Source organism: Pimephales promelas, chromosome 2, assembly GCF_988280905.1.
Source record: "Pimephales promelas chromosome 2, fPimPro1.hap1.1, whole genome shotgun sequence".
Lineage (NCBI taxonomy): Eukaryota > Metazoa > Chordata > Actinopteri > Cypriniformes > Leuciscidae > Pimephales > Pimephales promelas.
Window position 1 is genome coordinate 38,143,943 of NC_142770.1, and position 11,542 is coordinate 38,155,484.

The 11,542-nt window shown below is 39.3% G+C and overlaps 1 long non-coding RNA gene across 1 annotated transcript; it reads right to left on the reverse strand.

Annotated features, from left to right (window-relative positions):
- Window positions 1-6,520: 6,520 nt before the first annotated feature.
- LOC148997342 (uncharacterized) lies at window positions 6,521-7,716 on the reverse strand. The gene is made up of 3 exons (XR_016147184.1): window positions 7,531-7,716; window positions 7,220-7,381; window positions 6,521-6,580 (listed from the first exon to the last, which is right to left on the reverse strand). It is a non-coding gene; the product is annotated as an uncharacterized LOC148997342 (long non-coding RNA).
- Window positions 7,717-11,542: the final 3,826 nt, after the last annotated feature.

Consider the following 11,542-nt stretch of genomic DNA (forward strand, 5'->3'; position numbering starts at 1 on the left):
ATTGTGGCGGAGGATCAAGCGGCGGCGGAGGGTCAAATTGTGGTGGAGGATCAAGCGGCGGCGGAGGGTCAAATTGTGGTGGAGGATCAAGCGGCGGCTGAGGGTCAAATTGTGGTGGAGGATCAAGCGGCGGCGGAGGGTCAAATTGTGGCGGAGGATCAAGCGGCGGCAGAGGGTCAAATTGTGGTGGAGGATCAAGCGGCGGCTGAGGGTCAAATTGTGGCGGAGGATCAAGCGGCGGCAGAGGGTCAAATTGTGGCGGAGGATCAAGCGGCGGCGGAGGGTCAAATTGTGGCGGAGGATCAAGCGGCGGCAGAGGGTCAAATTGTGGCGGAGGATCAAGCGGCGGCGGAGGGTCAAATTGTGGTGGAGGATCAAGCGGCGGCGGAGGGTCAAATTGTGGCGGAGGATCAAGCGACGGTGGAGGGTCAAATTGTGGCGGAGGATCAAGCGGCGGCGGAGGGTCAAATTGTGGTGGAGGATCAAGCGGCGGCGGAGGGTCAAATTGTGGCGGAGGATCAAGCAGCGGCGGAGGGTCAAATTGTGGTGGAGGATCAAGCGGCGGCGGAGGGTCAAATTGTGGTGGAGGATCAAGCGGCGGCAGAGGGTCAAATTGTGGCGGAGGATCAAGCGGCGGCGGAGGGTCAAATTGTGGTGGAGGATCAAGCGGCGGCGGAGGATCAAGCGGTGGCGGAGGGTCAAATTGTAGTGGAGGATCAAGCGGCGGCGGAGGGTCAAATTGTGGTGGAGGATCAAGCGGCAGCGGAGGGTCAAATTGTGGTGGAGGATCAAGCGGCGGCGGAGGGTCAAATTGTGGTGGAGGATCAAGCGGCGGCGGAGGGTCAAATGGTGACGGAGGGTCAATCAGCGGCGGGGGGTCAAATGGCTGTGGAGGGTCAAGCGGCGGTGGAGGGTCAAGTGGCGGCCGAGAGTCAAAAGGTGGTGGAGGGTCAAGCAGCGGCGGAGGGTCAAATGGCTGTGGAGGGTCAAGCGGCGGTGGAGGGTCAAGCGGCGGCCGAGAGTCAAAAGGTGGTGGAGGGTCAACCGCGGCGGAGGGTCAAATGGCGGTGGAGGAGACTGTATTTGTTCTTAACCTTGTTCCTTTGTCTTCCCCACTCTCTCCAACCTCTCTCTCTCCTACTTCCTCTTCTACTTCTACATATATTCTTCCTTCACTTTCTTCCCCACTTTCACTGCCATGCTCTAAATCTTTGCGACAAATTAAACGTAAAAACACCTCTACCTCTTCACACTATTCTCGCTCTGTCTCTCCTCCATCTCTGTCTGCCTCTTCCATCTCCACGTCTTTCAGTCAGAAAGGGCCACGTGTGAAGAACAGAAGAAAAGGTAACTTTTTGCATGGTACATCTTACTCCACACTAAATAATTTTGCTCCAGTTAGAGTTGACTTCATGTGAATTGGCTTAATTCAGCGAACAGAGTTATTGGTACCCAGTTTGCAGTATTTAGGTATTTAGCTGTGGCCTGACTTTTTTTTCATACTAAACTATGTTATTCCCTTAACTAAGATGAGTTGATACACACCTCTGTCGTCTCAGTGCATGCAAAATAAAACACTGTGCTTTTCTAAGCGTGTAAAGTAGATAACTATATTGTATGGGGGAATACCACAGCAAGTGCAAGTCCATATATCTATGAACTCGGCGCAGTAATATCTTCACTCTGTCGAGGGAGAGGACTTTTCACGAGTGATGATATTACTGTGCCGAGTCGAAGTTGCTGTGGTATTCCGCCATACAATATAGTTATCCACTTTACACGCATAGAAAAGCGCAACGTTTTATTTTGTGTCACCATCCTAGGTCGAGTTACACTGTTCATGTAACTGTATTTAAATAGGGAAAACATGGAGGTGTTTGGTCGCTTCTCTGCTTGGCCCATATTGAATGAACTGGGCTAGTTAAGTGCGATCAAAGTGTCTCGCGCGCCAGAGCGATTGAGAGCACGCACTGAGACGACAGAGGTGTGTATCAACTCATCTTAGTTAAGGAAATAACATAGTTTAATATGAAAAAAAACGTTGAGGTATCCCTTTAAGGTCCCTTGCACACTGATTCTGAAATTTTGGTATGCGTTTTTACGTATTCGTCATTCGGTGGCTCTGAATTGTCAAAACACCATTCAAAATTCTTGCTAATGATCCAAAAACTTTTTTTTTTTTTATAACAGATGAAAGTTTCAGTGTGTAAACGTGATTGACTAAACATTTATTTGTTGTATTTATTTTGTAATGTGCGAAAATCTCGGACGTGAATTACGGAGTTGGTGCACAAGAACCTTTAAGAGGACTTTTGGGAAATCAGTCCTGTATTTTTGTTTGATTAGCAAAAACAGGGCGGTAGTGGCTCAGTGGTTCATGTGGGTTGTCTATGAACCGTAAGGTTGGTGGTTCAATCCTCGGTAATTCAGTAATTTCACTTAAATAACAATTAATAGGTAATTTTCATTGCCATTTAAGTGAAATTACTGAACTTAAATATACAAGCTTGATAAAAATCATCATTTTAGAAGAAAATTTCAAATGGCACTTAGAGGCTTTTGCATCTGAACTCATCATATATATATATATATATATATATATATATATATATATATATACACGTATATATATATTAGGGGCAATGTGTTCTTCAAAGGGAAGGGGTTAAAGAAACGTCTTCATATATTTTGGCACATCACATGAAAAACTAAGGTGAACTACAAGGTAGTGGGCATTCAAGGTGAACATGATGGCTTCAATTTACTTATTAGATTATATATAGTTTCCATTGAAGGGGTTTTTGTTAGTCCCTTTTGAATTTGATTAAGAGATTTATTTACATCTGTTCAAAACAAATACTGCAATGCTATAATAACTATCAAGAGTTTGTATTTTTGTAAGATCGCTCATATATTATTATTACGTTATACAATACATTATACATAAATAATCATGGAAATTAAGTCGTATTTCTTTCAATGAAAAATAACAACAAAATAAATAAATATCCTGGATTTGTGTACATCAAAAGTCGGAAGAACCACCAAATGGCCAAGTGTGACGTAGTTTTGACGTTTCCATGGCGCCAGCAGGACAAGCTGTGGTTGGACTAACGTTTATGTCAGAATAAAAAACGCTCCATATCGCAAACTATGTTTTGCTGTCGTTATGACGTCAATAATACTACCAGTTAACAATGAGGTATTGCTATATTAAAAGATATTACACCTTTACCGAGATCCTAACCCTAACCCTGTAGTGTAACTACACACTTCAATGAACTACAATTTACAGCGCCCGTCCCAGTGACACAACGATAGAGGCTCATGGGTAATATAGTTTTAAAACGTATTGTTATGGAATTAAATAAATACAATCTTTAATGAACAAAAGTACATCTAAATATGTTAATTAAGCTAATCTCTTCGACATATTTGAGATTCAGACTAAAATGTGGTATTTCACTGTGAGCACTTTTTAAAATGCTTTTGTAACACCTTTCCATGTATGCCAGACATCTCTGTTCAACATTATGTATTAAACATAACAAAAATAATTGTCCTACCAATTTTCACTTCTATACACTTATCAGACTTTGCATTTGCAGACTTTGCAGAGTTTTTTTTTTTTTTTTTTTTTTGCTTTTCCAGGGGTGCTACGGGACCCCTGAGGGAGGAAGGTCGGATATAGCTACTCTCTTCATCATGGACAACAAACTGTATTGAGTCACATTTATATCTGCACATTATTTTTTTCCCCACCTTTTCTATATTTATATATGCTTGTGTTTGGTTTTGATCTGCACTCGTAACACAAAAATACAGTAATATTTTACAAATGTTTTAAAATAGACTTTTCAGAATTGCTAAAACACTAACCCCGTTTACAGACAACAACTCAAAATTGTTCACTTATTTCTAATTGATGAGATCAAACCAATTGCACATAATACAAGTCAGTTCAGAGTTCCAAAATTGATTTAAAATGTTGCACTGAATGTTGATACAAACAATGGATGGTAACAATATAAGAGGGAGAGTATGTGAAATAGGTGGTGACCAAAGAGGAAGAGGAGGAGGATGAGAAAGAGCAGAGCAAGGTGTGGAGAATGTTTTAAAGGCTGGATCTGCTTTAGCGATTTTCCTTTTGCCTGAGATGACATTGTCTGTGATGTGGCCAAGGTCTTCCGGCCGGACCAACATGAAGACATGATGCTGACCCAGACAGCAAACTGACATTGAATCAACGCGGAAACGACGTCTCTCATGACATTGAAACAACGTTGATTTGCTCATCGAATTAACGTTGAACCAACGTCAGACGCGGCATTCTTCAAAGCTAAATGAAATCGAAAATTGGTTTGCTTTCATAACGTTGAAACAACGCGTTGATTTTAAGTTGATTTTCCGTTAGTTTTGAAAGAATGACGCGCCTGACGTTGGTTCAACGTTAATTCGATGAGCAAAACAATGTCAGATCAACGTTGTTTCGATGTCATTTTCCACGTTGATTCAATGTCAGTTTGCTATCTGGGGAAGCAGAATCACTCTCTCACTGACCATGATTTTGCAATAATTCTTCTGAGTGTACATTTCTGTTTACACACGTTTTCAAAACTAAGTCTCTTTTCAAAACTATACACACAATTCTCAAAACTGCACACACAAACTGCAAAATGCCTCACATCTCCTTCAAAATGGACCACTGCATTCAAAATGCCATAAACACATGTCAGAATGAAGCATTTGCATCAAATAGCAAACACGTCTTTCATAATAATACACTTTTGAATATACCATGTAAACACTGCTGTTCTAAATCTAAAGCTCTTTGGTCTTTCATAGGCTTATATCTACATTTCAATACAATGTTCTACAGTGAGAGTAATCTGCTGAGAGGGGTAACAAGTACGCGTAAACACTAATGCAATGTAGAAACAGAAATTATATATTAGGCCAAACATTACTATTGTATACATAGCATACAACAAAACTATAAACATGTACATAAGCAATGTTTGCACATGTGAGGAGTGTGTGTAATGTTTGCACATGTGAGGAGTGTGTGTGTGACCTGGTGAATAAGTGTAGCATTTTGATTGGTTGTGTCTTTGTGTTTTAGCTATCTTGTGTAGCTATCTTATTTTTAAGAGAATTGTGTGTAGTGTTTTGGAAAAAAAAAGTGTTTTATGCAATTGAAAACTGAGTCAAAAGCTGAGAAATAACGTATGGTTTGAAGATTTGGCATATAGTTTTGCACTTTGAGTGAGAGGTTTCAAAAATCATGTGACATGAAAAGATTTTGTGTGTAGGCAGTTGGTAAAAACTGTAACATGCTTTTGATTTAGGCTTTTTTCACGGTAACCTTTTTGTCTTTTGCAGTTGTTTTACTGTATTTTCACAGTATGCAAAACAGTGCTGAAGACATTCAATACTATATAATATTCGGTAACAATATGCATTTTACATTCCCGTTACCCATGTACATACTATATACTAATTATAGTAAATACAATCACTGGGTAATAACTATGTTCTAACCCTGAACCTACCACTAGCCCATGTACTTTCTAGGTAAGTATACTGTAAGTACTGTACAGTACTGTAAAAGGAAGCGTTAACCTATATTCAGTACAATTCTATACTTGCAGTGCTTACAGTACACAATTTATTCACCTTGTCATTATTATACTTTTTAACGTAATTGCAAAAACAAAATTACTTAGTTGCGATACATTTCTTTTTGGTAACTGCGTGTTTTGGATTCTGTTCTTAATTTTTTTTTTTTTATGTATTGTCTAACAAATGATCTGTAGTGATCATAATAATGATTATTCCTCCTCATCATTATGGTATTCCTCCTCATAATCTGCTTCTTCCATGTCACTAAACAGGTTTCAATTGGCTTTATGCCCAGCTGCACTACTTCCTGAACTTCAGTCAGCTCCTTGTTTCCTGTCTGCCATTATTGGCCAAATTGATTAATTCAGGTGTGCTTGACCTCAGTAGTCACGGCAACAATAATCAGACACACCTAAATTAATCAATTTGGCCAATAATGGCAGACCGGAAATAAGGAGCTGGCTTAAGTTCAGGAAGTAGTGCAGCTGGGCATAAAGCCCATTGTTATACAGCACCCTACAGTTCAACTAATGAAAGTTACTATACCTCACAGTACAGTACTTTAATTAATGCAATTACATTCCATCACTGACTGGTTTAAGAGGCATGCATGTACACATTTCTATGCATGTGAAAGAAGAGGTTACACTTTGGTTTTATTTATATGGTGATAAATAGCAGATTTTATTACATGCTTTATATTCATAGTTAAGGCTATTGTCCAAGTATGAAAGGTGTTACAGTCTTGTAGATTACAGTCCATCATCAGAAATGTCATCGTCACTGTCGTACTCATCAGATGATGCATTGTCCAAAAAGCTGATGTTCTCTGCTCCAGACAAAACTTGGAGGTAACAGTCTATTGCTTGCACCTTCATTTCTCTGATTTGATGCCACTTTCTGAGGATGATGCTGTGCAGACCTTTCAAACCCTCTCCACTTAGATCACATTGCGAATCTTAAAAGAGGAACACAAGAATATAATACCAGCCTTAGAAACATTATAAACAGTCATCATTGTTGTGTGTATATTTATTAGGGCCTCCTAATAGCAATCTTTTGTCGGTGCAACCCTATGGCTATAGCCTGGTTGCAACCAGACCATTCATTCATAATTGAGTTATGGTCTGGCAAAGCATCATAGACAAATCATTTTCATTCCAGAGGGGCGTCACCAACGGACATCGCGGATAGACCTAAAACCAATCAGAGTGATGAAGGAGATGACGTATGCAGAGCGGCGGAGAAACATCTCCGAGTGTTGTTCTTTGCTCGGTTTTTAACACAAAGGAAACGTTCAAAGCGCTTAAAACAGACACGATAGCTGATTCGAACGAGTGATTTGACAGCGGCACCCAACTTTATAATGTAGGCTACAAAATCTGCTTCAAAATCCTAGCACTGTTGTCATCGTGTAAAGCCCGCCCCAACGTTTCTGATTGGTACCGCGATTTCGACGGATTGGAAATGAGCTTGAATGAGCTCTTTGCCGGAATAACTTTCAGAGCAAATCTAAATTTGCCGGAAGTTGTATGGGTTTTCCCAGGCTACTATGGTTATGTAATTTATTACAAATACATAATATAGAGTGTCTCACTTGAAAATAAGCAGGACAGCTCTCTGAGGGTATCAGAACGAGCTGAGGGAGATTTCCAATGGTGGTCCATCTCTGCAACAAGAATCTTCTGCTCCTCCTCAAGCCTCCTTACTGACATGATGATGTCAAAAGCTCTTCTCTTTGTCCTTAGATCGACAGAGTCTGGAATGCATTTATGATAAATAAACAAATCATTAGTATTAAACATCAACCTTCAAAGACCCTCTAAAATAGAATGGGGTTGCTGAATAACATTTGAAGTCATTATGTATCAGATTTGTCAGTAGCAGTCAACAGTCTAGTGTACATACCACTGTGTGGGAGCTGCCATGGCCAAGCTGTCTCACCAGACAAAATGGTGTCTAGGCAAAGAGTTTCTGTGATTGGAACCATTCTGTTGTATTTCTCCACAACAGATGTCAGGATTCCCTTCTCCTCCCTGATCTTGCGGCGGATTCTGGCTCGACCTTTGTTGCCATCGTTATCTTTATAGAGACGCTGGGATGTTATAACATATGTTAAACATATGAACATATGTTTTTTTTTTTTTTTTAATTATGATCAATTTGTATTGACTGAGATTGTAATAGATCAATGGCAATGAAGATAAATCCAAGATAAAACAATAATGGAAAAAAAATGGAAAATAAAAAAAAGGCATAATTTAAATAATAAAGCTTATGAGCTTAACTATTGTGAAAATTATACATGTTGTACACAAACCAGAACTTACCACAATGGGAAAGAGCCTTATCCACCACGTAAGTTGTTGGAGGCAATGGTTGGAAGAATCCAGCAGTCATGGCATCTCTGTTGTGAAGAACATGTCTGGTGTGCATGCTGACGTCACATTCAGCACAGAAGAAGGGACGTGGTCTACAGTCACAACACCGGACAGCCGCTGGATTGCTCCCACACTGTTGGCAGATGTGTGTTGCCACATGTTCCCTTTCCGCAGCCGTGTTTACCAGGCGGGGTCTCTCTGCCCTCCACCTCTCTGAAAAGAGACTTTGTCTTTTGCTCCAGTTTGAGGAAGCCAGAAGAGGATCTCTTGGGGTTTCAAGAGGTGATGCTTCATCACCAGAGAATTCACTTAGTGAGTGTTGGAGATCTTGTAGAAAACACTCTGTAAATGGTATGGAATATTAAAAAAATTCATTCCATGTATGTGTATATATATATATATATATATATATATATATTTTTTTTTACAATATTAAAGTGTACTCAATTTGGCTGTGAAAGGATCAGTATTCTACCAAAGTTTAAAGTAGAAACATTTATTTACATTCTAACCCACTGTCATAAATGTCATGAATATCATATATATATATTAAGCAGTTTCAGTGGCAAACGGTTCCGTATGGCATAACAGAGGACTAGAAGGTAAGCATTATGTGAATGCTTGACTAAAGAGATGCGTCTTTAATCTAGTTTTAAACTGTGTCAGCGAGTCAGAGGCTCGGACCGTATCGGGAAGGCTATTCCAGAGTTTTGGAGCTAAATGCGAGAACGCCCTCCCTCCTTTACTGGACTTCGATATCCTAGGAATGACCAGAAGCCTTGAATTTAGTGATCTTAAGGAACGCGGTGGATTGTAGGGCGAAAGAAGGTCCGTTAAGTACATAGGAGCTAAACCATTTAGGGCTTTATAGGTCAGTAGTAGTATTTTGTATTTGATGCGGAACTTAATAGGTAACCAGTGTAGAGATGATAAAATCGGTGTTATATGATCATATTTTCTTGACCTAGTAAGAACTCTAGCAGCTGCATTTTGTACTAACTGTAGCTTGTTTATTGAGGATGCAGGACAACCGGCTAATAAAGCATTACAGTAATCTAGTCTCGAGGTCATGAATGCGTGAACTAATTTTTCAGCATCAGAAATAGATAGCATGTTACGTAGCTTAGCAATGTTTCTAAGGTGGAAAAAGGCTGTTCTTGTAACATATGAAATATGATGTTCGAAAGACAAGTTGCGATCTAGTATAACACCCAGGTCTTTTACTGTAGTGGATAAAGTAACAGGACATCCGTCTATATTAAAGTTGTATTGTGAGAGGTTTTGTGAGTAGTTTTTTGGACCAATAAGTAATACCTCCGTTTTATCTGAATTTTATAGCAGGAAATTACGCGTCATCCAGCATTTTATATCTTTGAGACACTCTGTCATTCTAGATGAGTTAGTGTTTTCATCTGGTCGCGATGAAATATATAATTGAGTGTCGTCAGCATAACAGTGGAAATTAATTCCATGTTTTCTTATAATATTACCAAGTGGCAGCATATATATTGAGAATAGCAGAGGGCCTAAAACCGATCCTTGCGGTACTCCATAGTCTACTGACGTTATCTTTGATTTTTTCCCATTTAAACAGACAAAATGAGAACGGTCCGATAAGTACGATCTAAACCAGCTTAATGCCTGTCCCTGAACACCAGTGAAGTTTTGTAGTCGATCCAAGAGTATTTTATGATCTATGGTGTCGAACGCAGCGCTAAGATCAAGTAGGACTAGTATTGAAATACAGCCTTGGTCAGAAGCTAAATTGAGCGGACACTACTTTTTCAAGTATTTTGGACATAAATGGAAGATTTGAAATGGGTCTGTAATTTGCCAAGTTATTTGGATCTAATTGCGGTTTCTTAATGAGCGGTTTTATTACTGCCAGCTTGAATATTTTTGGAACATGTCCTAAAGATAAAGACGAGTTAATAATATTGAGGAGAGGCTCTTCCACTGCAGGTAATAGTTCTTTCAGTAGTTTAGTGGGTATTGGATGTAATAAACATGTTGTTGGTTTAGATGCAATGTTAAGTTTATTTAGCTCCTCCTGTCCTATCGTTATAAAGCGGTTTAGTTGTTCTAGAGGGGCCATAATTGAAGCTGAATCATAAGACACCATAGAGGATTGTACATTTATAATTGTGATTCGGATGCTTTCTATTTTCGCATTGAAGTAATTCATAAAATCATTACTACTAAACTGTAACGGTATATTTTGCTCTGGTGATGTCTGTTTATTTGTTAGTCTAGCCACGGTGTTAAATAAAAACCTTGGGTTATTTTGGTTATTTTCGATTAGTTTGTGGAGATGCTCAGCCCTGGCTGTTTTTAGGGCCTTTTTATAACGTGACATACTGTCTTTCCACGCGATTCTAAAGAGCTCTAAATTAGTTTGTTTCCATTTACGCTCTAAGTTGCGAGTTTCTCTCTTGATAGCATGCGTAGCACTGTTGTACCATGGTGCTTTAATTTTCTCTCGAACCTTTTTTAATCTAATTGGCGCAACAATATCTAATGTACTAGTAAGAATGGTGCTTAAACTGCTAGTCATTTCCTCTAATTCATCTGTTTGTTTGGGTTCACTTAGCAGCTTAGATAGATCAGGTAAGCTATTTGAAAATCCATCTATAGTGGTTGGAAGGATTGTTCTGCCTGGTCTATAACGTGGCGCAACATGACATATTTCAGCAGTACGTATTATGCAAGTCACCATGTAATGATCAGTGACATCATCGCTTTGCGGTATAATATCTATATCAGTTGGATCGGTTCCATATGATAGAATTAAATCTAGTGTATGATTTAGACAATGAGTGGGACCACTGACGTTTTGTTTGACCCCAAAGGAGTTTAATAAATCTGTAAACGCAGCCCCTAAAGCATCATTTGTATTATCTACGTGTATGTTAAAATCTCCAGCAATTATTGCTTTATCGACATTCACCAATAGATCTGAGAGAAAGTCTGCAAACTCTTTTAGGAATTCAGCATATGGCCCTGGAGGTCTATATACAGTAGCCAGGGCTAGAGATAATATGGATTTCCTTCTTACATCTAAGAGCGTAACATTTAGCACAAGTACTTCAAATGTATTAAACCTGTGACCTGTTTTCTGAGTAATATTAAAAATATCTTTATAGATTGTTGCAACACCGCCGCCACGACCGATCAGACGAGGCTCATGTTTATAACAGTATCCGAAATACTCATTTGGTTTAAGCCAGGTTTCAGTAAGGCACAGAACATCGAAGTTATTATCTGTGACCATTTCATTTACAATAACCGCCTTAGGTGTGAGCGATCTAATGTTTAGAAGACCTAGCTTTAGAAATTGTTTTTGTTCACTGATATTTTGATTTTCTGGTTTGATTACAATAAGATTTTTGCTAGATCCTGCACTAGATTTATTGTTTGGCTTCACTAAACGAGGAATAGACACAGTTTCTATATAATGTTCCACACTATGCATATTAGTTAAGTTTGGACCGCAAAGGCTGTGATTTGGACTTTGACTTACTAGTCATCTGGTGCATAAC